This window comes from Colias eurytheme, chromosome 23 (assembly GCF_061535395.1).
Source record: "Colias eurytheme isolate Ceu_HAF_F1 chromosome 23, ilColEury1 Martin Lab GWU primary, whole genome shotgun sequence".
Taxonomy (NCBI): domain Eukaryota; kingdom Metazoa; phylum Arthropoda; class Insecta; order Lepidoptera; family Pieridae; genus Colias; species Colias eurytheme.
This window is the reverse complement of record NC_143002.1, coordinates 3,737,706-3,753,243: the sequence shown is the minus strand read 5'-3', so window position 1 is coordinate 3,753,243 and position 15,538 is coordinate 3,737,706. Positions and strand designations below refer to the sequence as shown.

The window sequence follows — 15,538 nt, the reverse complement described above, 5'->3', positions numbered from 1 at the left end:
AATTATTTTTAATACACAAAATGGAACCAGATTTCTATGGTATGGTTATGCGTAAAATAAATTCATAATTTAATTGTAATTTTTTATTGCAAAATAAAACCATAAGCATTCGGTTCTATCATGCATAAATAAATATTTTAAAACATCCTGAAACCCATCATCGCTATACGGTACCAAATAAATGCCTTGACTTGTTACAATGCTTCTCATCTTTAAACAACGTATTTTATTACTTAAATAGCTCAAAGTGCTTAAATAAGTAGCTTAAATAACTCCAATTTTTAAAGTAAAACGTCGAATATCTGTTATTAATATAGGTGACATTCAGCGAAGTAGTTCGAATACCTACGTGACGGCCGTTTTTTTTCTCCGCGAAGTAAGTTCTATTGTTTTTGTTAATTACCTTTAAAATTAAATGTGAAAATGTAACTTAGTAATAAATAAATAAGCAAGCAATTGGTAAGAAAAGCATTGGAGACGGACACCGAAGATAAAATGAAGATACAACGGGTAGTTAAGTAGTTTTATTGATTTATTCCATTCTAATACCAAAAATAATGCATTTAAGTACTTATTGAATCTGAGATGCAGGTACGCTTTATCCACTTTTGATTCATTCCCGATTGTGGAGTGATTTTACAATTTTAATTTAAATTTAAAACATTCAAAATTTAACAAGTTTATTTAATTTTTTGCTAGGTTTGGTCACTGTTGCGTATGATTTTTAGGGTTTCGTACCCAAAGGGTAAAACGAGACCCTATTACTAAGACTCCGCTGTCCGTCTGTCTGTCCCTCTGTCTCATGAGACAGAGCTAACTATCACGGTTCATGAATCATGAACCGTGATAGTTAGACAATCGAAATTTTCATTGATGATGTATTTCTGATGCCGCTGTAAAAACAAATACTAAAAAAAATAATAAAATAAATATTTAAGAGGCTCCTATACAATAAACCGTGATTTTTTTGCCGTTTTTATAGATACGTACGGAACTCTTCGTTGCGCGAGTCCGACTCACACTTAGCCAGTTTTTTGTAGGTACCTACATGGTGTATGTACCTACAACATACTTAGTCGTCTAGTAGGGACACGGCTTTATAAGAACTAATAATATTTTGCTGTCGTTATATACCTACGTATAAAAGCCACGCGGCTTTATTGTTTTGATTTAAAGCTTTTTTCTTTTTATTACAGAAGATGACGAAGAATCTTATACGTCGATGCCTTTGGAAAAGTTTTCTTCACCTTCAAGGGATATTCAGGCCATATTACATCTCATTCCACAAGATGCACAAAGTTTTTATAACGGTCTCATTAGTGATGATGCTATAGAAGACCACATAGATGGACTAGACACGGTGGATTTTGAAATCCAATTTGATGATAGCGTCGAATAAACGTCCTCTATAAGTATTATTTTATATATTTTTTTAATTAAAGCTTTATTACGATATTATAAATACATAGTTTCATTTAAGTATATAATTAAATCCCTGGGTTGTGGTTCTTTTTTGTATAAGAGAAAACCTATCAATTGATAAATGTTAAAAGGAACCACATGCACATTTTCTTAATTATCTAGAAAGTTTAAGAGTATTCAGAGCAAATTTATATACACATACTTAAATAAGTAATTTATCAATGAATTTAAATAAAATAAATCTAGACACGCGGCAGCGTGTCAAGCCGAGTTCAAGCGAAGAGAACTGGCGAGCAGCAGCCGTGTGTATATTTACACGAACCATTTCGAGCCACTTTTCACCCCCTTATAACTCGAAAACTATTTAAGTTAAATAAACCTGTATAATAAATAAAATTTGATGAGGCTAGTTTTACATACTGTTTATATTTTGTGAGGTTCTAAAAACTAGCCTCATCAAATTATGGGGTTCAATAGGTCATTAGTTGTTTGCTTTGTAAAAATAATTATATTTTTCAAATTAAAAAAGTCATATTTTGGAATAAACATTGTTCTCTAAGGGAAAATAAAACAATTGAGTTTTCAGTCAACCTAAGAACTTAATACATCTTTGTAAATAAATTTCTGGACTGTCTGCAGAACTTGGCACACATTTAGATCTCATTTCTTTTTTGGCAAATTAAGTCAACGATTGAACTCGGCTCCAATTTTTACATTTATGTGTTTGGTGGGATATTAATTTTACTTCATCTAACAGAGCTGCAAATGTTTTTGTAAATCCTTTGATATCTCAGAAGTGCGTGTTTGCTGGGTGGTTCCTTTTTGCTTAAATACGGACAAATATAAGTTAGTTAAAATTTTTTAACGATGACAGTGTAATAATTGAACAATATTCTTTCCTTCCTTGTACAAATTATTATACAGGAATATAATTTGCGAATAAATAATATATATTTATTAAAGCCGCTAGTTTATTTATAGCCCAAATATAAACACAATAACACTATATAAGGCAAATAAAACATAACAAAATTGTGTTGTTTGGTCAGTCGTACTGTAACCATGAAGCGATTAGTGATAATACTTCTTATGGTTCATATACATAGTATTTTCATATCCTAAGCCTTAGCATAAGCATAGTGATAAAACTATTTATACAGGGTGTAATCGTTAAGTGTGCACAGGCGAAAATTCCGTAAGTATTGCAGATATCAAAAAACTTTAAACTGATATCGAAAGCCCTTTACCTAATGAGTAAAATGACAATAATAACCTTTTAAAAATAAAACGGGAAATGTCCAAAAATTTTACATCAAACACGCCCGTACATTTAATTTCCCATACATTTTTGTATTCAAAGCAAATGTTCGGAGTGACATCCTCGTTTTGGAATACCACTATATTCCATATCGAGCACTATTTACAGTTTCTAAATGAATTTTCATAAAAATTTACGATATTATTTAAGCACAATGCCAAACAAGAGCTTGCTTTCAATTGGCGCATTAAAAAGAGAAAAATCCAAGCAAGTGGGCATTCGAAAATTTGAAAACAATTATACCTACAGCGACTCGTAGACACAAAAAGCCATCCGAAATAGCGAAAAGTGAAATGTCGGACAGTAAAATTACCTATAGTGCACAAGCTAGTATTTAAATTAGATTTAGATTAATGGCGTGCCATACCGGACCGTAAAAAATCGGAATGCCGGACAGTAAAATATCTTGTAGTGCACAAACGCCCTAACGAATTTTTGAAAATCCGAAAATTATTGTAGGAAGCAAGATAGGAAGTTACGCCATTTTTATTTTGTTACGCATAGTTATTGTTTTGACAGTTTCAAATTAGGCGATTTATTTTCGTTAAACAATGCGAGACGCTCCGCTCGATTGTTAAAAAAACTCTAACATAACCTAACCTATTGTGTTTCGAGTTTGGAGCGTTTTCTTTTTCATAAAAAGTTAAACAAAATAAGTGTTACTCCCGCTCAACGCGTACCGGCCACAGACATGCCACAGAGCAAGAAATATAGGTAGTACCGGCCGTTACTGAGCGCGGGCACAATATTACTATAATGTACATTGTACTACTGTGGCGCGAGTTCATTTCAAGCCGTATTTCGAGCAATTTTAAATAATTATTTGTAAAAAAAAATACACATAGAAACAAACAAAATAAAAAATACAACGCATTTTAAAACAAAAATCACGCGCAACTATTTAGAAAATTACAAAAATATGCGTGTTTGAGTGGATTGTTTTTTAATGAAAATTAATAATATATTGGAGTATTTTTTTCAGCCAGGAACTAGTTAATTAATCGGTTAATTGAAATATAGCGTCAAAACATACGGGAGTCTAATAATTTAACTAACATCTGGCTTCTGCGTTAAGCTTCGACCATGAATTCCAATAGAAACTGCGTTAAAAACAACCGACTTCAAAAACGCAAATAGCATAATATCTAAATAATATGTAGTAATTAATAATATCAAATCTATTTTATTTTTTACTTTTGCGTTTTTGAAGTCGGTTGTTTTTAACGCAGTTTTTATTTAATACTTTTTAGTGTATTTTTCAACACGAATCAAACGAGCCCAAACTCGATAAAGTAGAGTCAATATATTACTGAGTTCCTATGGCCACCTTCCGATTCCATCATCAAATCAGCTCTATGTCATGATAATGTTACATAGCTATCCAATTTACATACTTAAACGAAATTTCAGCTCAATCGGTTACCGGGAAGTGAATCAAAGTTACTTGCTACATATCAACTTAGTCATCGTGTACAGACAAAAATGCTCATAAAATAAAAACTACTGGGCCTATCCGAATAAAATTTTTATGGGACCAATTCGACACTATCCCGCATCGAACAAAAAAGAATCAAGTAAATCGGTTCAGAAACCTCGGAGTAATCGGCGTACATACATAAAAAAATATATATATATATACCGGCCGAATTGATAACCTCCTCCTTTTTTTGAAGTCGGTTAAAAAAGAACCAAAACCTTTCATATTACATGTTGGGGATAGTCATATTATCTCATACTAAATGTATGCGCGTGTTTAATGTAAAATTTTTGGATATTTCCCGTTTTATTTTAAAAAACTGATTGTTGTTATTGTGCACACTTAACGATTACACCCTGTATACAGGATGTGCCACTGTTGGTATTGTGGTTGGTACACTAAGCTCAAAGGAGGTTATAGTTTTGCATACGTTGAGTACGTAAAAAATACTTATAAAATTCCAGACGCATTTTTTTTCAAATAGATGAATTCTTAAAACTCTATGTGTACAACCATAACAAGCAACCCGCCCAACTTTGCCACCAGCACGTGGGCTATCGTTTAAGATTATGTTTTCATAGACAAAATGCTCACATTAAAGAAGCGGTATATGCCTCCTGCGCGAAGCTAGAGAAGAAAACATTGATTTTCAAGAAAAATTTTGCAAAATATTTTTGACGTAATTTTGTTGTTTTAGTATTTTTTACGTGATCAATGTATGCAAAACTACAAGTCCCTTCGCGCTTAGTATACCAATAGTGGGACACCCTGTAGAATATGAAGAATAAATGAAATCACATGGATTTCAACTTCAATCTGGGAAGAACGTCAGGAATTTTGTTTGGATCAGCTAGAGTGATGTTAATCCCAATTTGCAACTTCGAAAAGGTTCTCGCTGAGTATCACGTGATAAACTAACTTTTAAGACCTTCTCATAGAACGAGCGGTTTTGCCAATATTTTGCTTCAAACGGGAGCAAAACTAAAAATTTCAAATTTTCGGGAAAAACGGACCATCTTTGAAGAGCCACAGCCTTAGGCCACAGCTTAGTTGTTATAAGGTTTAGAGAGATGCGGTTGGGCTTAAATTGTTTCAAATTTAATTAGCTTTATTAATGTGGTGAATGTTACTTGTTGGAAACGCATAGTTTATGACTTTTAGAGAAAAAAAGGAAAAAAGTCCCAAATTTTCGAAGTTTATGACGTGGTGCGCAGCGAGCACAACTTTTTCGGAGTTGCAAATTGAGATTTACTTAACTGTTCCATTAACTGATCCAAACAACATACCAAAAATGCAGCACTATATCATGTTTTGCGAATTTAGGGTTTTTTAGTGTCAATTTCTACCTGCTTTACTGTACCAATGCAGTCATGTCCATCCGGGAGTGTTAGAGCTCCGTGGGGGTCTTGCATCACTTGTGAAGAGTAAGTTTCATCTTTCTTTATCTATACCTACTAATATTATAAAGCTGAAGAGTTTGTTTGTTTTTTGAACGCGCTAATCTCAGGAACGACTGGTTCGATTTAAAAAAAAAAGGCTGTAGGCTATATAATATCATCACGCTAAGACCAACAGGAAAAATGCGGATAAAACTGCAGGGCAGTGATCTATTAAGTAATACTTAGGTGGGTATAAAAGGTAAGTCTGAAACCGCATATAGACGGCCATAACTAAGATATTACGAGCGAATGAAAAATTTGATATTTGTTTACATTTTAAGTAATAATAATAGGCAATATATCATCACGCTAAGACGAACAGGAGCACTGTGGGTAATATCGCGGGGCACAGCTCGTGAATAAAATCTAATACAGTTTTATGAATGACTAGCAATGCCCTGCGGTTTCACCCGCATAGATAGCGATATCGTTACAGTGAAAAGTCTACTATAGGTCGGACTATAGGTTTAATTTTTAATCACATGAAAATTACCTTTACCCCGTCCCGCACTAAGGCCTTTTTTTTGTTTTAGTGGGGAAATCTTTCATAGATACCCACGGCCTCCGGGGGAGGGGCCGTGGGTTATGTCGGATTCCTACCGACCAAAACCCCACTGTGTTCCGTCAAGACGCTTATTGGTAGAATTGGCCCCCGCACTACGGCCTGCTCGAACAGTATACCTACTATTTTCTGTAGATTGACACTTTTAAAAATTCGTTATATCTTTTGAATGGAATATCCAATTCTTTTCATTTAAAAAGCATTTTGCTGGTATTGAAACAGTCTTTAATAAAACATCATCATCAATTTAATGGGATAAGGATTAATATATGTGTATGGATAACATGGGGCCTTAGACAAAGTAACAATTAAAAAACGATAACGAAGTTAGAAAAGGCAAAAATGTATGGGATTGACATTAGATAGACCACGAGATCTTAGGCGCGGGTCAAACACAAGCGGCGCGGGCGTGCCATGAGCGCACCTCTTGAATCTGTTTTGCACCACGTCCTTCTTATACATTTTGTATGAAAGAATTTTGGACAGGCGTCGAGACGGCACGCCACGGTTGTGCCAAGGTTGCGCCAAGGTTGCGCCCTTCCAAAATTATTTCATACAAAATGCCAATAGCGCACCCGATGCACGCCGGCAGCGCGCCCGCGGCGCGCCGCGCCGCTTGTATATGTCCCGCGCCTAACGCGGCGTATGTCAATCCCATACATTTTTGCCTTTTCTAACTTCGTTATCGTTTTTTAATTGTTACTTTGTCTAAGGCCCCTGGTTTGATTACTGTCGGCACTTCTATTTACTTTGAAAACGTAGAAAAGTTGTTGTAGTAACATAACTACTGAAGATGGACATATGGTATCGCGGACTTTCTTGTTATTGGGATTATGGATAGTGGTGTGATTAATTTTAGTAAATAATTCAAGCACTTTGTTGTAGGAAGATAGTCACTTTATTTATCTTCAAATAGAGTATCGAAGGTATGTCTTAACAGTCTGAAGGATACGAGTGAACTACACACAAAGAGCTATATAACTCAACTATTTTAGGGTCTATATAACACTCAAAATTATACCTTTATTTATGACCCTCTTCGAGTATTTCTTACCCGTACTTCTAGGAATCTATACAATAAATATTCACAAGGTTTAACATGTGTTACCAAGTGTTGAGTGTATACAGAACTCACAATAGGTTTACCAAATGTGCATGATAAGAAAAAAAAAAGGTCGTTGCAATAAATCACACGTATAGTGTAAGAAACGTAATTGCTTTTTAAGAGAGAAACTTTTGTAAATGAAATCAATATTTCAACACGCCCCCTCAAAAGTTAATCTCTTTTCCAAGTTACAATTTTAATTGCAATTACATATTAATACATATACAATTATATTAATACATCATGATAACCAAAATTCTAAAGTTGAATACAATACTCTTAATACTGATCGACATACCTTCCGCTTACTCTTTGTCTGGGACGGTTGTTACTAACCGTATACATAGTGATCCGACATTTGTCTTCACGATAAGGGAAACCCAGAAAAACCTTATCAGATCATTAAAAATATATAAGTTTACATCAAGATACAACTTATTTACTAATCAATCTTCTGATGCCATTTTCGCTCTTAACTCCAGGAACCTCCCTGGTAGTGGCTTTGTCAGCATGTCTGCAATTTGAACACCTGTTGACATATGTTTAATAATTTTAGTATTATTTCTCATATTGATCCCAAAGGAATTAATATTTGATGTCAATATGTTTGGATCTAATAAGGCTTGTTGGATTGTTAGCTAGTACATCCATTTTACTATTCATATATTAAGATAGGTTCTTTAGTTTTCAGGTTTATACCTGCTGCTAAAGTTTTTTTTTTTTCAACCATATTGCATTTAACAGCTTCATACAGAGCCATATATTCAGCTTCTGTAGAAGAACCTGCCTTATTGTACTCCAACATATTGTACATCAATCATACAACTAGAAGAAGTAACCCGTTGTACTTTTCTTTTTAAATACTAACTCGAATCAATTATCTTATCAATTTGTCTATTTAGAATCAAGTATCTTATCAATTTGTTCTTATATGTTTCCTTTACATATTTAATTTTAATCTACTTGTTTTTAAACATTACCGAGTTCTTGTTTATTTTCATTCACATGTCTGCTTATAGTTAAAGTCAGATCATTGTACATGAAATTAAATACATTAGATTTCCAATAAGAATTCGAAATGGAATACCGTCATTCTCATTGGATTCCATTGCCTCAAAATCTAAATTGAATTTTATGTAAGAAGATTTTGATCACCCATTGTACTAAGTTTATTTCATACGGTTTTAATATTTACTTATGTGCTTTGATCTAGTGTTACGACATTATTTTGTCTCGTGATTCTAAAGCTTAATAAGAATTTAACCTCCTTTTAAATCACCCATTTTAAATTAATTCATTAAATTCTGCATCGTTTTTCAACAATAGTCACTCACTATAATCACTAGATCGTCCACATTTAATTCAGTATAAATATTATTAGAGATATCTCATCTATTCAGTATGTACATGAATCGATCCTTAAAATCATTTGTAAAACCTTTTTCTAATAGTCTTTTCAAATATTTCAATCCAACATCTGGCAACTTTTTAAGCAATATGCTACCTAATGCTTTGTTTAATTTACAATCGGGGTTCACAAGTGTTTTCACTTTTCACACCCTCAAGTATTTTAATATACTGTACGATTAACTGACCACTTAAAATGCAGTTTAATCAATCTGGTAAACTAACAAGCCATGCTGCTGTTAAAAGACTTAAGTTCAAAATTGTTGCAACCGATATTTTTACTAATACCTCTAGCAACTAAACGGGCTTTACACTTTTATGGATTTCCGAACTCATCGTACTTTATAATATCCATTTTCATTATATACAATATTTGTACTACTTGGTTTTGATACTAAAGTCCAAGCTTTTTATTTACAAATAAAGAATATAGTTCATCATTAATTGCATTTTTCATTGTTTAGCATCATTCCTATTTTCAATTATCTCATGTGAATTAGGAGTAAATATACAATGTATTATGCGCACAGTAAATAATGAAACGGCTAATAATCATCTTCATTAGATGAAGTTTGGCTTTTAATATCTATCTGATATATCGGTTTCATTGTCAATACTAATTGTCTGTGTCATTAAATTTTAGGCACTGTATTGTTTGTATTTTCAATACTTCGATAGCCTTCTGCCTTATTATTTTATTGATGACTAGCTACTGAGTTTAACGCAAAGTTATTGACTACAGTTTTTCGTCTAGGTACTGAGTTTAACGTATAGCTGCTATTTACTTCCAGTTTTCACCAACTGAGCTTATCACATAGCTATTCATTCAGTTTTCACCAACTGAGCTTATCACATAGCTATTCATTCAGTTTTCACCAACTGAACTTAACACATAGCTATTCATTCAGTTTTCACTAACTGAGCTTAACACATAGCTATTCATTCAGTTTTCACTAACTGAGCTTAACACATAGCTATTCATTCAGTTTTCACTAACTGAGCTTAACACATAGCTATTCATTCAGTTTTCACCAACTGAGATTAACACATAGCTATTCATTCAGTTTTCACTAACTGAGCTTAACACATAGCTATTCATTCAGTTTTCACTAACTGAGCTTAACACATAGCTATTCATTCAGTTTTCACTAACTGAGCTTAACACATAGCTATTCATTCAGTTTTCACCAACTGAGATTAACACATAGCTATTCATTCAGTTTTCACTAACTGAGCTTAACACATAGCTATTCATTCAGTTTTCCCAACTGAGATTAACACATAGCTATTCATTCAGTTTTCACTAACTGAGCTTAACACATAGCTATTCATTCAGTTTTCACTAACTGAGCTTAACACATAGCTATTCATTCAGTTTTCACTAACTGAGCTTAACACATAGCTATTCATTCAGTTTTCACCAACTGAGATTAACACATAGCTATTCATTCAGTTTTCACCAACTGAGATTAACACATATAGCTATTTTTAACTGAATATATAAGGTTGTCAACTGAGTTTAACGAATCGTTAGGGACTTCAGTATTTAAACCTGAATCAACCTCGTCTCCCTTTGCCTTTGATTTAAATTTACATCTCTTTCTACCACATATTTATTACCTACTCTCCACTTTATACGCTCTATACCCATTTTACCTTTGATGACTTTTCATCAAATTTGTTTTACTGGTTTCAACATACGGCTGATTCGAAAACCTAAAGGTATTTTAAATATGGAGTTCGTGGCAATGTGAGATGATAACTGATACCTTTATCTACCTTTTAAGTAGTAAGATAAATTCTCTTTAACATGATCAGTAAATAGGTTTACAATACATCAGATTTATTTCTCATAAAATATGTTACACTCTTATGAGTGAATTCATCATTAAACATTACAAAATAATTTTATTATTATTTATTCATTTCTTTTAATCATGAGAACCATAAACATCTGATTTCAACATTATTTTATTAAATGACATTTACACTTGTTTATTGTTTATACAAGCTTCACACAAACAGGTAATCTACCTTTTCATTTAATGTCATCTATTAGCTACTAGATAATTTAACTTTATCAAACTTCTAATAGATAATTTAAAATTTATCTTTTCTTATTTGACCTCGTCACTGATGCTAATATTTTTATTCGGAATTAGAATCTTTATTTTAATAATTAATAAAGTTTAACTTACCGAAAATTCCAGAATAGATATATTGTAAGTATTTCGGCTTACCAGTCATTGCCGTCTTACCATTCCACCTCACTGTCAGCTGTCTTACTAACTGCTAAAAGGATATTTCACTTCCTTCATTTGTTAACTGAAAATTTCCAGCCATAAATGCAAAGCTGTCTTCAATCACTGGCTCAGCTTGAATGGTTTGAATTGTCCTTTGTCTTTCTGTACTTGGTTTGGACTTAAAGCGTTTCGAGAAGTTACGACATTCATTTTTATAATGTCCTCTTTTTCCACAATTGTGACACGTAATGTGCCCTTTATAATTTATACCATTTTGTTTCGGCTTGACGATTCCACGACGTATTTTCGATGATTTTCTAAGCTCCTTATTATTTCGTTTTCTTTCATTAGTTTTCTGTTCAACATGTAGAACCATTTTACTTGTGTCAAGACTTTCATTAACAAGTTTAACTTCATGATCTAATAATCTTGTTTTCACGAAACTTAACGTGATGTTGTCTTCTGACAAAGTCTCGATGGCTGTTATAACACCATTGTAAGAAGGTGGTAAAGTAAGCAATAGTTGAGTCACTTTATCAACCTCTGAGATAGTCGCACCGGCTGATGCTAACTCCGATATCAAAGAATCGAACATCATAAAATGTTTACACAAACCTGTGTCTTCTTCCAACTTCAAATTAAATAATTTCTTCCGAGCTCCAATTTGTTTTGCTACACTTTTTCTTTCGAAGATATTGTTTAGTACATCAAAAATTTGTTTTGTCGACGATTCTGGTTTCACGTAACTTAAATACGAATCGGACAAATATTCAATTAACACATTCTTTGCGGTTGACTCCGATTTCTTCCACTTGCTGTCAGGATTCGCTGGTGCTGGTTTATCGATTACATGAATCACTTCAAGTTCATTTAAGAGACTGCGGATTCTGAACTTCCATATATTATAATTTTCACCGTTGAAAGGTTGGATGTTTCTTTTAGATTTTATAGTTTCCATATTGTTTATAAAATCTTTATCTTCACTCTGAATGTTTTACTTACGATACATTCACTAATTTTCAATTGCACTTTGAAATTTTAATTTTCTTCCTCTCAATAAAATTTGTATTTAAATTAATCAACAACGTAGCCTGGGCCCATAACCTATTGGGATTATGGATAGTGGTGTGATTAATTTTAGTAAATAATTCAAGCACTTTGTTGTAGGAAGATAGTCACTTTATTTATCTTCAAATAGAGTATCGAAGGTATGTCTTAACAGTCTGAAGGATACGAGTGAACTACACACAAAGAGCTATATAACTCAACTATTTTAGGGTCTATATAACACTCAAAATTATACCTTTATTTATGACCCTCTTCGAGTATTTCTTACCCGTACTTCTAGGAATCTATACAATAAATATTCACAAGGTTTAACATGTGTTACCAAGTGTTGAGTGTATACAGAACTCACAATAGGTTTACCAAATGTGCATGATAAGAAAAAAAAAAAGGTCGTTGCAATAAATCACACGTATAGTGTAAGAAACGTAATTGCTTTTTAAGAGAGAAACTTTTGTAAATGAAATCAATATTTCAACACTTGTAGATATTGATCCATTCTATAATACCGTAGAACATTTTTTTGTTCTATCTTCAATAGATTCCGCAGCGCACGCGATGACAGAAGTTTTATTGAGGACTAGCTTCCGCCCGCGACTCCGTCCGCGCGGATGTCGGTCTTCGCGTGGATGGTCTCCATTTTGATTAACTCTGACAATGACATCTTATAAATATCTATTGGACCCAAATACGGCTAAGCCTATAATAATACGCAACGTGTGTTCGCGGTTCTACAGAACAACGTCTATGGATAAAACTGAAAAATGAAGATAAATTTTTTTTCTACGTATTTTTCCAGGATAAAAAGTATCCTATTTTACTCCCAGGATAATAAGGTATAATAATACCAAGTTTCATCGAAATCGAACCGTTAGTTTTCACGTGATGTCTTCACATACAGACAGACAGACAGACAGACAGACAGACAGACAGACAAAAAATTTTTTAATCACATATTTGGGTTTGGTATCGATCCAGTAACACCCCCTGCTATTTATTTTTTCAATATTTTCAATGTACAGAATTGACCCTTCCACAGATTTATTATATACGTATAGATTTTAAAGCATTGATTTTCTTTTCAGATTCATGAAGACTATCGGAATAGCTGGAAAAGACTGCTAAGAACAGAAAGTTGAGTTAAAACAGACCCAAGTTCTGATAGCAAAAGTACATTGTACCTATTCCTTTGAAGAATAATAAATATATTAAAGTATTATTGATTTTTATTCTATAACTAGCTTTAGCTTGCGGGTTCACTCGCGTGGTACTCGGATTAAAAGTAGCCTTTGTGCTAATCCAGACAATTCTCTATCCCTGTTCTAAATTTCATAAAGATCCGATTAGCTGTTTTGCGTGAAAGAGTAACAAACATTATATATTCTTACCTACAAACTTTCATGTTTATAATATTACTAGCTTGCTAAATAAACATGCCAGGTTTAATCAGCTCTTGAAAAGCGACCCACGCTGTTTTCAGACTTATACTATTTATTGGTTATTATTTACTAGAGTAATAATAATTTTTTACTTTTTAGTGGTATCTATCTTGAAAGCGTATTTTTTAGTTTTTTGAACTATATTTATTTTTTAAATATAAGTGTGATTTGATAGATATATTTCAATTATACAAAGTTTATGAACTATATTTCCATTAATTGTTATTTTAAACTCCTTATCCAGAAAGTTCATACTATCTTCCCTCTATGAATGAGTCAACACACACTTTACCGAATTTGTTTTGACCCAGTTCGAGTTAGAGTTTATTGAAAGAGCAAGTTTCGTGGAATTCCTTCATATTTCAGTATTAATATCTATGAAGTTGCGTCAGATTTTATCACAATTGAGTTAACCTCAGTTTAATTAAACTGTAGTTTTGTTTTCTGAAACGTGTAAATATCATAAAGTCATACATCACGTTATTTTATAAATAACGTGATATGATATGAATCTCCAGGAGGAGATTTTTTTGCATTCGCATGGCATGTCACAATCCTTTGTGACATGCCATGCGAATACCATGCGAATGCCATACAAATGCCATGCGAATGCTCCGGCCATGCCGCCGGCATTTGCATTACTAGGTATACACTTACTCATAATCATTCGTACAAGAGACGAATACATCGATATTATGACGTTTGATTTGTTATAAAATGCGCTCTTATAAGGAATGCAATGAAATGATTTATTTATACAGCCTGCTTCGTTGCATCTGACATCGGTAGTAATTTATATAGTCTGCAGCTGTGACTACGTTGGAGCGATACGTCCTAAAATAATATTAAATTATGATTGTTTTTAATGTCATTTGAAGCCAAACTTTTGTTTTTGTTTTTCTGCTCTTGGCAGCCCTTTCGTGGAATTCTACCTATCACCCAGGTATATATTTTGATTGTTTAGAGTTCGCGATATTTTTATAGATTTTTTAGGAGTAAAATGTTCCTTAGGTTATTTTCAAGTTTTATTGTTTTTAATTATTTGTTTCTCATTTTATTCTAATAATATAGCACTTCTTTTTAAAGCTGTTAAAGTTCTGTCCATTGACGTTCCAGAGATGTAGACTTTTGTATATTTTTTATATAGTTAACAAATTCTTGCCTTACTTCATGATGTAGGAAATAAAAAAAATCGATCCCTTGGAAAAAAATGCATAAAATCCTAGAAGGCTATGAAAATAGAAGTTCGAACACATTCCTTTACGTTATTAAGTAAGTTGATATTAGCTGGTACAAATTATGAAAAAGAGTTACGCTCCTGCTTATAACTATAGTACCACCCTTCTTACCAACCAAGTTTGCTGTATTAGTTTGTTGCATGTTGCGAAGTGTCTTCTTCACTCGATCTTTCTGGTTTCAATGTTTTAATAAAAGTTAAACATAAACGTCCTGGGGGAAAATTTAATCATTATGAGAAAAATTGTGATTCATAATTTAATAGCTAGCTAGCAACACATATTTTCAGTACATTTCACTGAATTTAATCCCTGTGCACGAATCAGCGTCGTTTATACGGAGTTAAAAATGTATTATACTTTACATATTTCCGTTCATTTTACTTTATTTAGGGTCCTAAATCCATACTAATATTATAAATGCGAAAGTAACTCTGTCTGTCTGTCTGTTACTCAATCACGCCTTAACTACTGAACCAATATGCATGAAATTTGGTATAGAGATATTTTGATACCCGAGAAAGGACATAGGCCACTTTTTATTGCGAAATATGTACAATAATATTATGTAGTAGTTAATAATACTTACTTACTTACTTACTTACTATCTGGCGCAGTGACCCCAAAGTGGGTCTTGGCCTCCGACAACAAAAGACGCCACTACTACTTATTTTTATTTAATACTTTTTAGTGTATTTTTCAACACGAATCAAACGAGCCCAAACTCGATAAAGTTGAGTCAATATATTACTGAGTTCCTATGGCCACCTTCCGATTCCATCATCAAATCAGCTTCATATCATGATAATGTTTCATCGCTATCAAA

The 15,538-nt window shown here is 32.9% G+C and overlaps 1 long non-coding RNA gene across 1 annotated transcript; it reads left to right on the top strand.

Moving 5' to 3' along the window:
- Positions 1 to 2,454: 2,454 nt before the first annotated feature.
- On the top strand, positions 2,455 to 13,254 carry LOC149898230 (uncharacterized). The gene is made up of 3 exons (XR_016458069.1): positions 2,455 to 2,514; positions 5,541 to 5,641; positions 13,124 to 13,254. It is a non-coding gene; the product is annotated as an uncharacterized LOC149898230 (long non-coding RNA).
- Positions 13,255 to 15,538: the final 2,284 nt, after the last annotated feature.